Source organism: Onychostruthus taczanowskii, unplaced genomic scaffold (genome assembly GCF_017590055.1).
Source record: "Onychostruthus taczanowskii isolate IOZ18803 unplaced genomic scaffold, ASM1759005v1 scaffold107, whole genome shotgun sequence".
Taxonomy (NCBI): domain Eukaryota; kingdom Metazoa; phylum Chordata; class Aves; order Passeriformes; family Passeridae; genus Onychostruthus; species Onychostruthus taczanowskii.
In genome coordinates, this window is record NW_024497297.1 from 88210 (window position 1) to 100436 (window position 12227).

The 12227-nt window shown below is 49.6% G+C and overlaps 1 long non-coding RNA gene across 1 annotated transcript; it reads right to left on the reverse strand.

The window, feature by feature from the left end:
* Positions 1-424: 424 nt before the first annotated feature.
* On the reverse strand, positions 425-4668 carry LOC121343441. The gene is made up of 3 exons (XR_005953707.1): positions 4598-4668; positions 2816-2976; positions 425-1229 (listed from the first exon to the last, which is right to left on the reverse strand). It is a non-coding gene; the product is annotated as an uncharacterized LOC121343441 (long non-coding RNA).
* Between the last annotated feature and the right edge of the window lie 7559 nt (positions 4669-12227).

The window sequence follows — 12227 nt, forward strand, 5'->3', positions numbered from 1 at the left end:
AATAAAATATATTGGTTTAATCTACAAGATAGCATGAAGACAAGTCAAAGGTTAAAACCAAGCAAAAGAATGTTTGAATATTCATAAACTCATGAATATTCATGTACCCCCCTGTAATGTTACAGTATGTAGAGAACATGGTTTAAGTTAACCCTGTCGCTGGATTTTATCCCTTTTATCCCTTAATAAACGTTTATTAAAATGATATATAATAATTTAATAACTTATAATAATGTAATAATTTATAACATATAATAATACACAAATTATATAAAATCTATTAGATAATAGATAATAGACATAGTGTGTATTATTATACATTATATATAATTTTTAATATACAATATATAATCTATAATACGTACTATATAATATATAGTATATATATATAATTATATCTATAATTAATAATAATTTATAAAATTTTATTAAAATAGCGAGCCGTGTTTCTCCCTTTCAGGAAAGCGTTTGCAGGTTTGGTGCTGGAAGAGCGACCCAGAGATGCCCAACCCCAGCCCAGCCCCTAAACCTCCCAGGCCGGGTAATGCCCCTCTGTGTGTGGCAGAGCTCCGGCTGGCACAGACCCTGCCCTGGGAGCAGCAGCATCCCATGGGAACGATTCCTGTGGTATTCACATTCCCTCTGAATGGAGGGAAGCTGTGAGAGAAGCAGAGAAAACAATTCTTATCTCTACTTGCTGCTCCTGGTGTTTTGCACACGTAGAATGTGTTGATAAAATCGTTTACCTAAAGCGAGTCCTTAATTGGACTGTGTGATAGTTGTTTATGTTAATTAGCCATCAAGTGCGAGCTGTGTGGACTGGCGGTCTACAGCCAGTCACGAGTTTTCTGGTTAGTAATAGTTCTTGTTAATGGAATGTTCTATAATATAGTTATAGTATAATGAAGGAATTAATTAGCCTTGTAATGTCATAGAGTTCCACACATCATTCCTCCTGCCTGTCGGGCATCGTGTCCCCCCCAGGATTCCCACCTTTCCGGCGGCTCCCTCGCTCCTCAGCGCAGGAGGGGATTGGGCCGTGGTGCCGGGGGTCGCACAGACGGGAGGGGCTGCTGCGATCCTTCCTGGAGCTCCACCGTGGCATCGGCCTCACTGCTCGGCTGAGACAGCGGGAGGGTGGCAAAGCTCCCCTGCAGCCAGCAGCGGCCAAAGATTGCTTTGTTGCAGAGCATTTAAAAAACTTTCCAGCCAAGAGCACATTGCTACAGCTAATAATTAAAAAATAAAGAAATAAATAATAAAGACCTAGCCAACCACTAAGAGCACACGTACACCTGCTTCACACAAAGCCTGCTTGTCTTCTTTCTATTAATAATACACAATACTCCATTATTAAGCTTAAAACCTTCTGCTACCTTGCTAAGCACATTTTTCTGCACTCTTAAGGCCTATCTTAGCCAAGCCCAAAACTCAAGCCATTGTTTCATGTCCTTGCTTGCTGCACTATTGTAACTTTTCTGCTTTCACAATTGCAGCTGCAGCTAGCTCAAAGTTTTCTGGTTTTTGATTTATTTTCTTTCTGTTTCTGAGGCCTTCTTTCACTGCTTCCCCAAAGTCTTCTTACCTTTGCTGTGTTCCCCAGTAAAGGTAAGTTCAGCTCGGTGCCTGAACGCTCACCCTGGGCTGGAGCAAACAGGAACGGGGGCTGTGCCAGTCCTGGGGTGCCCACAAACGCCAAAACCTGCACCCTGAGCATGGATATGCCTTAGGATTTCAGCTTTTATATTTTCCATCTGTTTGTAACCCTGCAGTTCTTAGTGTAGAACTCCAAACTCCATGTACATGTGAGCTGCTGCTTTCCCGTTTAGAGCAGACACAACAATTCCTCTCCAGGCCCGGGAATCGAGGACACCTCACTGCCTCAGGCCCAGGAGATGGAAACAAAAGTGAGTTGGGGGGAGCAGACTGGGGGTAAATGACTTCATTACCTGAAGCTGTAATTGGAAGATTAACGCCCAATATGCAAATAAACCAAACTTATAGAAGTGTGAAAACCCGTGACCATTTTTGGGTGTAGCCCCTGTCTCATAATCTGCTATCAATCAATTTTGAAAGCCATTTTTGGAAGCCCCTGTCTCATAATCTGTGCTATCAACCATTTTTGACACGGCCTCAGGTCAAATGCAGTGTTCTCTTGCGGGTCTGTGCCTTTCTGCACAGAAAGTTTAAAATTCTCAGCATCCAGGGTTCCCACACCCCTCGATGGCCCTAAATGTACCTGAAAGCCCTTCCATAAATAAACTGCTTTTATTCCCTTAATTTCACCTGCCCTCTATTTTTCGGTAGCCCCAAAATGACATCACGAAAAGGCGGAAAAGCATCCCGAGAACCCAGCTGTGCCGGGCGAGAGGTGGGCACGGGGGTGCTGCTCCCCCTGGCAGCCCCGGAGCGGCTCCTGCCCGCTCACGGCGCAGGGAGGGCTGTTGTGGTGCACCAGTTTAGTTGTTCTCTTGCACTGGGTGATTGGGAATTTGCACAGAATAGCTTTGTATTGCACTGTATAGCTTATGTTACATCATGTGGTTCGTTACCCCTTTTTCCCCATCACATGGTCTGTCCCCGACCTGTCCTGGTACCACCTGGTGGTCTCTCCCCTGGGTTACCCCTGCCCCAGCCACTCCTCACTGGTGTCCCACTGGCTGTGGACTCTCCCTCTGTCCCCATCCGGGGGGTATAAAAGCTCCCTGCCGCCAGGGAACGTCCTCTTTTCTCCCATGGTTTGTCCACTTGATGTGTGTCTTGGAATAAAGGACAACGTTTCCCACGTGGAGGAGAGCGCTTCCCAATTTTTTACCTTCGTCTATGAAGTATCGTGTGGCAAGGGTCTATAGCCAGCCGGAGTGGACCCCAACAGCCCAGGAAACACGATTCTTCAGAGGGCGAGCATCCCTGTCCCGAGCCCGCCCGGCGCCCGCGGCAGCGCTCGCTCCGCCAGCCCGGCACGGAATCACTGACCTATTTTCGTCCAGGCAGGCGCAAGATGACAGACAAAGGGAGCTTTAGCTCGGGGTATTTAAAGGAAAAGTCGCTCTGAGCGATCTGAGTGTCCCCAGAAAGCACAGGGGCTCTTGCGGTGTTTTCTTGACCAGAGCATCCTCGTGCGTGGCTGCGGGAAGGGGATGGAGCAGCTGGGGGAAAACTGACCAAAACTGACCAAAACTGACCAAAACCTGACAAAAACCTGACAAAAACAGGCTCAACTGAACTACAAAATCAGGTTTTTAGGAAAGGAATAAAGGAGTTTGGAATAAACTGGGTGTAGGATAGGCATAAGGGCAGGCGGGATGTGGAAGGAGCAGATTTGTGGGAATGGAATTCCTCCCCGTCCCTGGCTCTGAGGGATGAGCTGCCCGAGCAGACTCAGCTGAAAACACTGGAGACAAGTCAGCTCTCACAGGGCTTTTTGTTCAAGTTTGCTGATGGACTTGGCCCAAATTTGAAGTGTTTAATCCCCACCTCGGGCAGGTTTTGGAGCTGGCAGCTCCGGCTGTTGGAAGTTTGTTGGATGCAGCGACACCAGCGATTGTCTGTGTGCACATTCCTGTGAAGGTGAGGGCACAGCGCTTTGCTTCTCAGCTATGAGGTGCCACAAAAACCCCTCCCCAACCCCTAAACTGCACTCCTTAGCCTGGAAACCACTCAGAAATCCCAGCAGGCCTCTGGAAGCTCCCAGAGCCCTCATGGAAGGGGGAGATGTGCTGTGCTCATCACAGGGCACAGAGAGGCAGGGGCCAGGGGGGACCACAGCCCCGAGCCCATCCCTGAGCATCCCCGGCTGGTTGGGTGGGTGAAACTGGAGCACTTGGCACCCCTGGGAGGTTTCATATCCCGGACTGGGGGGTGCCTGCTCACCCTCAGTGCTGCTCAGCACGGAGCAGGCAGCGATGAGTAACAAAAAAAGGCTCCCACAAATCGGGATGATGACAACAATTGCTCCATAAATGCTGGCAGCTCTCCTGGGACTCTCCACACAGCTGGGAAAGGTGCTGCTGCCAGCCTTTGTTGGTCACGGAGCTGGGGCAACCCCCTCCCCCTCCCGAACGTGTGCGGGCAGGAAGGAAAGAAAGAACAAGGACAGATCTCGGTGTCCCGAACAATGAAAACAGGAAAGTCCCTCTGGACTGGGGAGCCTGGCAAGGGCTGAAAGCTGAGCTCCATCCTGAGCTCCATCCTGAGCTCCATCCTGAGCTCCATCCTGCTTCAGGCAGCCTGGGGGATCTGCTCAGCCTCCCGTGGAGACAGGGGTTAATAAAAGCATCCAGCTGCAGCATCCTGGGGCAGGGCGGGATGCAGGGATGCAGGGATGCAGGCAGGGAGGGAGGGAGGGGGCACCACCCACCCTGGGGGCTGCCGGGGGGCTCCAAGCAGCATTCCAGCTGGAATTCCAGCTCCCCCCTCGCCAATCCTGCCCTCCCTCCCCTGCAGCCCCTCTCCCTGCACCCCCCTGGGTACCAGACCCTCAGTGCCCCCTCTGCAGCCCCACATCCCGCCCTGGCACCCCAAAAACCGCAGCCAAGCTTTGCCTCAGCACCTCCCGCATCCCCCCCAGCCCAGCCTCCCTCCCCCCCGTGCTGACCTTTTTATTTTCTGCGTCAGGAACATAAAATGGAGACTGCGGGGAAGGGAAACGTTTCCCTAAGATGGCTGAGGGAGAGGAGGATTCGCACAGCGGTGCATGAGCACCCTCTGCTGCTGGATGAGCCGGGCGGGGGAAAGGAGCTCGCCTGCCCTGCTCCAGCCCCACAGGCTCCCGGCAGCAAAAAAACCCCCAAAATTCTTAACTGGGTGATTAAAATTCTTGTGATAGTCAAAATATTTGATTAAAAAGTTTCAGCATCCTTGTGACCCGCTGAGGTCTCCTGGTTGTCTCTCCCTGCGGCCTATTTTACACTTATATTTTCATTGCTGTGTTACATTAAAAATCCCCCCCAAAAACCCAGTATTTTGTATTAAAACAAAAATATTTCACATACACTGGTCCTAAAAATTATTGCCACTGCCACACAAAATTATAGAATTTTCCAGGTTAGAAAAAAGCCATTAAATTTAATTTATTTGAAATTCCACATTAGGACAAACACCCAAAACTTGGTATTTTCTCTCATGGGATGGCAAAAAGGGTTAAAGATGGATACGAGGGGAGGACCAGCACTCACCTGAAATGGGGTGACCCGGTGTGGTCCCCAGGAAGGGTTTAGGGATGAAAAGGTCCATGGAAAACCCTGCAAGCTGCTCCCTGAATGTCCAACTCTTAAGCCAGGATTATGTCAGTGTAGGGCCAAATCCTGCTGGACCAGAGGCTAAAATTCTTTTTGCTTAAAAGTTTTCAGCAGCTTTGTCACCCCTGAGCTCCCCTGGTCGCCTCTCCCTCCCCTTTCACACTTCTATTTTCCTTGCTGTGTAAAATTCAAAATTCTCAGGAAAAGCAGAGTATTTTGTATTAAATCCAGCGTTTGTCACACCCACAGCTCCTTAAAATTATTGCCAGTGCCCCACACAATTATATAATTTTCCACGTTTGAAAAAAACCTTTAAATTTCATTTAAGTTCCATGTTAGGATGAGTGCCCAAAACTTTGTGTTTTCTTTTGTGGGATGGGAGAAAGGCTGAAGGTGAATATAGGGAGAGGACCAGCCCCCCCCCCCCCTGAAATGGGGTGACCCCATTTAGGGACAAATCCTGATGGACCAGAGGCTAAAATTCTTTTTGCTTAAAAGTTTTCAGCAGCTTTGTCACCCCCTGAGCTCCCCTGGTCGCCTCTCCCTCTTCTTTCACACTTCTATTTTCCTTGCTGTGTAAAATTCAAAATATCCAGGAAAAGGAGAGTATTTTGTATTAAAATCAATATATTTCACACACAAAGCTCCTAAAAATTATTGCCCGTGTCCCACACAATTATTTAATTTTCCAGGATTGAAAAAACCTTTAGATTTAATTTAAGTTCCACATTAGGATGAGCACCCAAAACTTGGTGTTTCTTCCTGTGGGATGGGAGAAAGGGCTGAAGGTGAATATGAGGGGAGTTAGCTGTGGAGAGAAATGGGGTGACCCCATTTAGGGCCAAATCCTGCTGGGTCTGAGGCTAAAATTCTTTTTGCTTAAAAGCTTTCAGCAGCTTTGCCACCCCCAGAGTTCCCCTGGTCGCCTCTCCCTCCCCTTTTGCACTTCTATTTTCTTTCTATGTTAATACATAACATATAAAATCTTCAGGAAAAAGACAGCAATTTGTATTAAAACCAACCTATTTCACACACACAACTCTTAAAAATTAATGCCACTGCCCTACACAGTGATATCATTTTCCATGTGTGAGAAATTTCATTAAATTTCATTTGTATGAAGTTCCACATTAGGACGAGCTCCCAAATTTTCTCATGTGGGATGGGAAAAAGGGTTGAAGATGGAAATAAAGGGAGAACCAGCCCAAATCTGATATGGGGTGACCAGGGAAAAGCCCAGGAAAGGTTTGGGGATGAAAGGGTCCATGGAAAACCCTGCAAACTGCTCCCTGAGTGTTTCAAGGCAGGAGTGTGCCACGGTAGGGCCAAATCCTGCTGGATCTGAGGCTGAAATTTCCAATGAAAACTTCCAAAAAATTTCCCAAGATCAGTTCAAAAAGGGCCAAAAGGCATTGCTCAGGAAGGAGGTGAAAAAACACACACACACACAAAAATCCAGGATCCCTTGTTTTTCCCTGGTAATAATTTAAACACTGAGTGGATGAGGAAGAAAAGCGAGTTTTTAAAAATTGAAGAGACAGATGGAGATGAGGGGAGGTAAAGTGGCAGCACTGAAGGCTGGAATCCAGGCAGGAATGGGATACCCAGCACCAGTCTGAGCCCCTGGCACGGGCTGGGTGTGGGGCACCAGCTCTCAGAGCTGCACAGGGAAGGTCCTTATGTAACTTCTACAATTTATATAACTGCAAGAATTCCTCCAGGGCCCTTCCTGGGAGAGAGCAGAGCTTTTTGTGGGATCAGGGCGAGCTGGCCCAGAGCTGGAGCTCTGGGGGATGTCTGGGGGTGAATGGGGTGGAGGACACCCAGGATGGGACACCCAGGGAGCCCTGATTTTATCACTGTCATTAATATATATATATATAATATACAATTTAATAGATACAATAGATAATATATGATATAAACTTTATATAATAAATATATGGGCATAAGGGCATGTCCCCCTGCATGGCAGGGGACACTGAGGGTGGCACTGGGGCAGCAGGAGCTTGGCAGGGAAGTGGCACCTGAGGAGAGGGAGTTTTTGCAGTGTTGCTGCATAACAAGGGGCACCAAGAAAGGGGGTGCCAGGACAGCTCATCCCATGAGCAATGGGAGACTGAAAAAATTGCAAAACCTGGCTCTGGGGCTCCCAACCCGGCTGAATTCCCAGCACACCCCGGTGACTCAGGCTGGCAGGGCTGGGAAAGCACAAGTGACACATCAGGGTGGCCCCAGGCTGGGCAGGACACTGGGAGGGCTGTGGGAAGGCAGGATTTGGGGTAGGATTTGGGATTTTGGCACTGCTGGGCCCGGAGCCCCGGGTGTGGAGGGCACTGCAGAGATGGGGGAGCCCCACAACAGAGGCAATGCACAGTCCCTGATTCCTGATCCATTTCAGGGCACAAAACCCTGCAAATCCCCGCTCCTGCTCCCAAAACACCCCATCCAAAGCGCCCTAAAACTGGGGATGCTGCCCTAGTGTGATCTCTCCCCGGGACCCCCCCTTTCCCCCCGGAGCAGATGGAGACCCACTCCCAATTATGTTCCCGTCACAGGCAGAAGAAAGAAAGACAAATGTCCCCAAGAAAGCTCTTTGGGAGGACAAAAGCTCCTTGAAATAGGAGCTGAGCTGTTTTTTCCAGGTTCAGAGCGGGGGCCGGAGGGAGGGGAAGAAGAAGGGGGGGATGGAGGGGCGGGATGCGCACGCAGGGGGGGATTCGGGGGAGGATTGGGGGGATGATGCGGGGCCGCGTCAGCGCCGCGTCAGGGCAGCAGCTGATCCCGGCTCCCAATCGCGGCGCGCTGAGCTCATCCCGGGAGCGGCGCCAGCGCGGCTCAACTGCGCACACCTGGCGGGTGAAAGCGACACTGCAGCGACACCGGCACAGCACCGGGGGCGCGGGGAAAGACCCCCGCTGCCACGGCCGGAACACCCCCCATACCCGCACAAAGCCGGAAAGCCTTTGGAGAACTCCTTGGTCTAGCTCGGGGTTCAGGCAGGGGCTCCTCAAAGTTTAAATTGCCAAGAAAAATCGCTCCTCAGCGGTGATGCCCCAATGGGAGCGCTCTGGGGGGTGTGGTGGGCGCTGCAGGCCCCCAGTGCATCCCAGTGCCTCCCAGTAAACCCCAGGCACCGGCACGCAGCCCCAGCAGTGACAGCCCCAGCGCTGCTTGCAGTGGCAGCACCCCGGGACAGGCAGGAGCTGCACCCCAGGGCTGGGGGCAGGTGGCACCTGCAGCTCCCCAAAAAGCGAGGGGTGGCAGGAGACTGGCACCAGGTGAAGCCACCGCAGTGGCAGCAGTGATGGGGACGGCAGCAGCTCCTCACTCCCAAAGATTCAGCCCTGGGACACAGCCTGGCCTCGCTCCCGCTCACTTTTCCATGGCCTCTGTTAAAAGCAGCACTTCCAGCCAGGAGAACACCTGGGCCAGGACGGCAGCTGGGGCTGCACCAGGCCAGGTGCCCCAGGAATGGCGCTGGAATGGCAGGGAAAGAGCTGCTGGCTCTAAAACGTCAGGAAAAGTCAGTCCAAGACCAGCAGGCCACACCAGCGCCCCGTGCGAGGTGTTAACACCTGCTAAAAATCCCAGCTGCACTACAGAAAGTTTGTGAGGTGGGGAGTGTCTCTGTTGAGATGGACACACAACACACACACACAAACACACACACCCACTCTTGTGCAGTGACAACAATGGTTTTGGTTCTTTTTATTAAAAGTTGTTCCTAAGTTTTATACTCTTAACAAAGTGTTATTGAAGTCATTAGTTACATCAAAACAGCCAATTATATTCGCTGGACAAGTAATAGTTTATTGTATTTTATTGGTACAAAGCAATTAATGTCAATAATTAACTGGCAAGAGTTTATAACAAATTATTAAGGCACATGCACCTGCTCACTAAGGCTTCTATCCTCTCACTGCAAATATCCCTTTTGTGTCTATTTTAGTGGTTTCCATGCTAATGGCCTTGCTTTCTTCCTTGCTATGGATAAACTCACATTTCATCAATTTCTTCCTCTGCTAACTCAGTCCTTTGGCCTGCAGAGCAGCTGCTGAGCCCATCCACAGGCAGCTCCCTGCAGGCTCTGATAAGCAGAGCTGGGAATCAGGGAAGGTACAAACACTTCCCAGAGCAGCCTACCTGTACTTACAGACTGCGTGTGTGAGATTGGGAACGATTGCAGTTTCCAGGAATTGCAGGGAACAGCCTCAAACCCCTCTGCCAGGGCTCACAGGGAGCAGGTACCCCACACACCCTGCAGAAATCACTCTCACTACAAAGTCCAGGGAGAAGGTTCTCCAAACAGGCTCCAGAAAGCAAAGGAACATTCATCTCCTGTTGTGGTTGAGACAGGGACAATACAAAGAGACACACTCCATTTTCAGAAGGCTTCAGACCTGTTTTTATTATAGCCTGCATGATTTTTATTCTTACAAACCTTCTAAGTTTACACTTTAGTCATTGGTCAGGAGACAAACAAAGTGCTCACTGGAACAGGCAGTTGCAGGTTTCTCTTATTTCTTCTTTCTTGGTTTCTGTGTCAATGACCTTGGTAGGAAATTCTTTCAGGGGTGAGCATAGATCCTCTTATCCAACTCCTCTCTGGCTCCCAGAAGTCTCTGTAAAACCTCTTCCACAACTTCCCACAGTGCTGCCCCCAGAGCCCTGGCAGAGCACCCTGGTGCTGGCACTGAGTGTTCCCCAACACCACTCCAGGGGAAATGAGAGGGAAGAGCAGGGAGGAGGTGAAGGGATGAGAGCCACCAGCTCCCATCAGGTAAATCAGGATTTAGTTAAAGAGAATATTTTCACAAGGGGGATTAAATAGCAGAGAAGGGAGCTCAGTTATGCTGAGAGAGGAGCTGGGACAATGTCTGGCCTTGCAGGGATTCCAACCTGACTGGAAAAGGCCCTGAACAATCCCTAATCCCTTTGGACTGGCCTTACCTGGGGCAGGAGGAATGGGCCTGAGCCCTCCAGAGGACCTTTTGAACCAAAATCATCCTGTGATGCTGGAAGGACCCTGGTGAGCTCCCTCTGCTCATTCTCCTCAGCAGAAACTCTGCCTTTACCAGCTCCTGGTTTGTGGACAGATTTCTCCATTTTTCCTGAGAATATTCCAGAGGGAGAGAGAAGTTTCTGCCCCTGTTTGCTGCCACTTCTCAGCCAAAGCTGGCACATCAGGAACAGATGGAGGGAGAGAGGAGCCACAGCTGCAGAATCCCAAAGGCCTCTGAGGGGACAGAGCTGGGGACACTGGGATGGACAAGGAAGGGGAGGGAGGTTTTGGCTAGAGAAGACCCTGATGCCTGCAGCCAGATATCTGTGAGCAAGGGGAAGGGGTGCCAGAGTATCCTGGGAATCTGAGGGCATGGGAAGAGTGCACAGGGATGCTGGAACAGGAATTTGGGGACTGGTCCCCAGCACTGCCAGGAAACCCCAAAGCTTCAGTCTCAAGAGAAACTTTGATTTGGGTCCACACGAGGTGCTCGGGGCCCTGAGCCCCAGCTTGGGTGAATGAAGTCCCACTGCCCTTTAAGAGCATCTCCAAATCCACGTGTCAGGAGCTCAATCCATCCTGGATCTGACCTCATGGACCTAAGGAGTCACTGACTTGCAGAAATGCTCTGGGTTATGTAAGATGAGTAAGGAATTCCTGGGGGGATGCATCCAAGGAGTTCATCCAGACAACATCCCCAGGCCCAAATGGAAACCAGCAACTCACAACTTGTAATAGAAATAAAAGATAATAAACATTTAAATCTAAACACAAAATACCATCTCAAGCACCTTCCATACAACAAAATAACAACACCCTAAATACTTCCATAAACAATGCCTACATGCTTCCACCAACACCATGTTAAAACCAACAAAACATTCAAGCTCCTACTAAAACACCACCTCTAACCACTTCTGTTATTACACCTTCCAGTTCTAATAATAAACAACAACAAAAACAACTACCAATTCCTTATACAATAAAAAAATAAATACCTCAAAACCTAAAAAAAAAAAATCTTTACAAAACACAAACAGAAAATTAATCTAATTTCCTCATACTCCAAAAATAATCTCAAATAATACAAAAAATCCTTCAAAAAACACAGCAAATTCTACCAACTAAAAAAAAAAAACCTATTTGATTTTATTATTTTTTTAAAATTTATGCTGAGAGAGGAGCTTGGACAATGTCTGGCCTTGCAGGGACTCCAACTGGACTGCAAAATGCCCTGAACAATCCCTAACTTTTGGGCTGGCCTAACTTACGGAGTGGTCCACACTGGGAGCTGCAGTGTTTAATGTGCCAGCAGACTGGGGGGACTGTGTGGGGACACCTTATCTGGGGCTTCCCACATTGAAAGGGGCTGATAAGAGAAGTGGAGAGAGACTTTTTATCAGGGCCTGCCATGACAGGAGGAGGAAGAAGGGTTAGACTGGACAGAGGAAATGCACAATGAGGGTGGTGGGGTAATGCTGAGAGTAATTAATGAATGCTCTGCTTGGAAGGGAGATTTGAGCAGCCCCTAGCACTGATGGAGCTTAGAGGGAAGGTGGAGAGAGACTTTGAACCTGAGCCTGTAGGGACAGGACCAGGGGTGAGGGATTGAAACTGAGATGGCAGCACTGGGGAGGGGTGGCAGAGGATTTGTTAGGCCAGAAGCTCACACAGGGAAACCACAGGAGCAGACTCTGCTGCTGGTGACAGCCAGGCCACAAAGCTGCCCCTGATGGGCTCTGCAGTGCCTGGCACCCCAGCCAAGCCCCCCTGCTCTGCTGCAGCACCTCAGTTGTCACTGACACACAGGCAGGGCTGAGCCCAGCAGCACAGACCTGCAGGAAACACCTCTGCTTTTCCTTCCTGCAGGTTAATTCTGCCCCAGGAGGAATCAAAGCCACACTCCCCAGTCCCATGGGCATCTCCACCTAGGAAATTTGGTTAACAGAAAAGAACCAGGGCACTCAGGTGGGTCAGGGCCT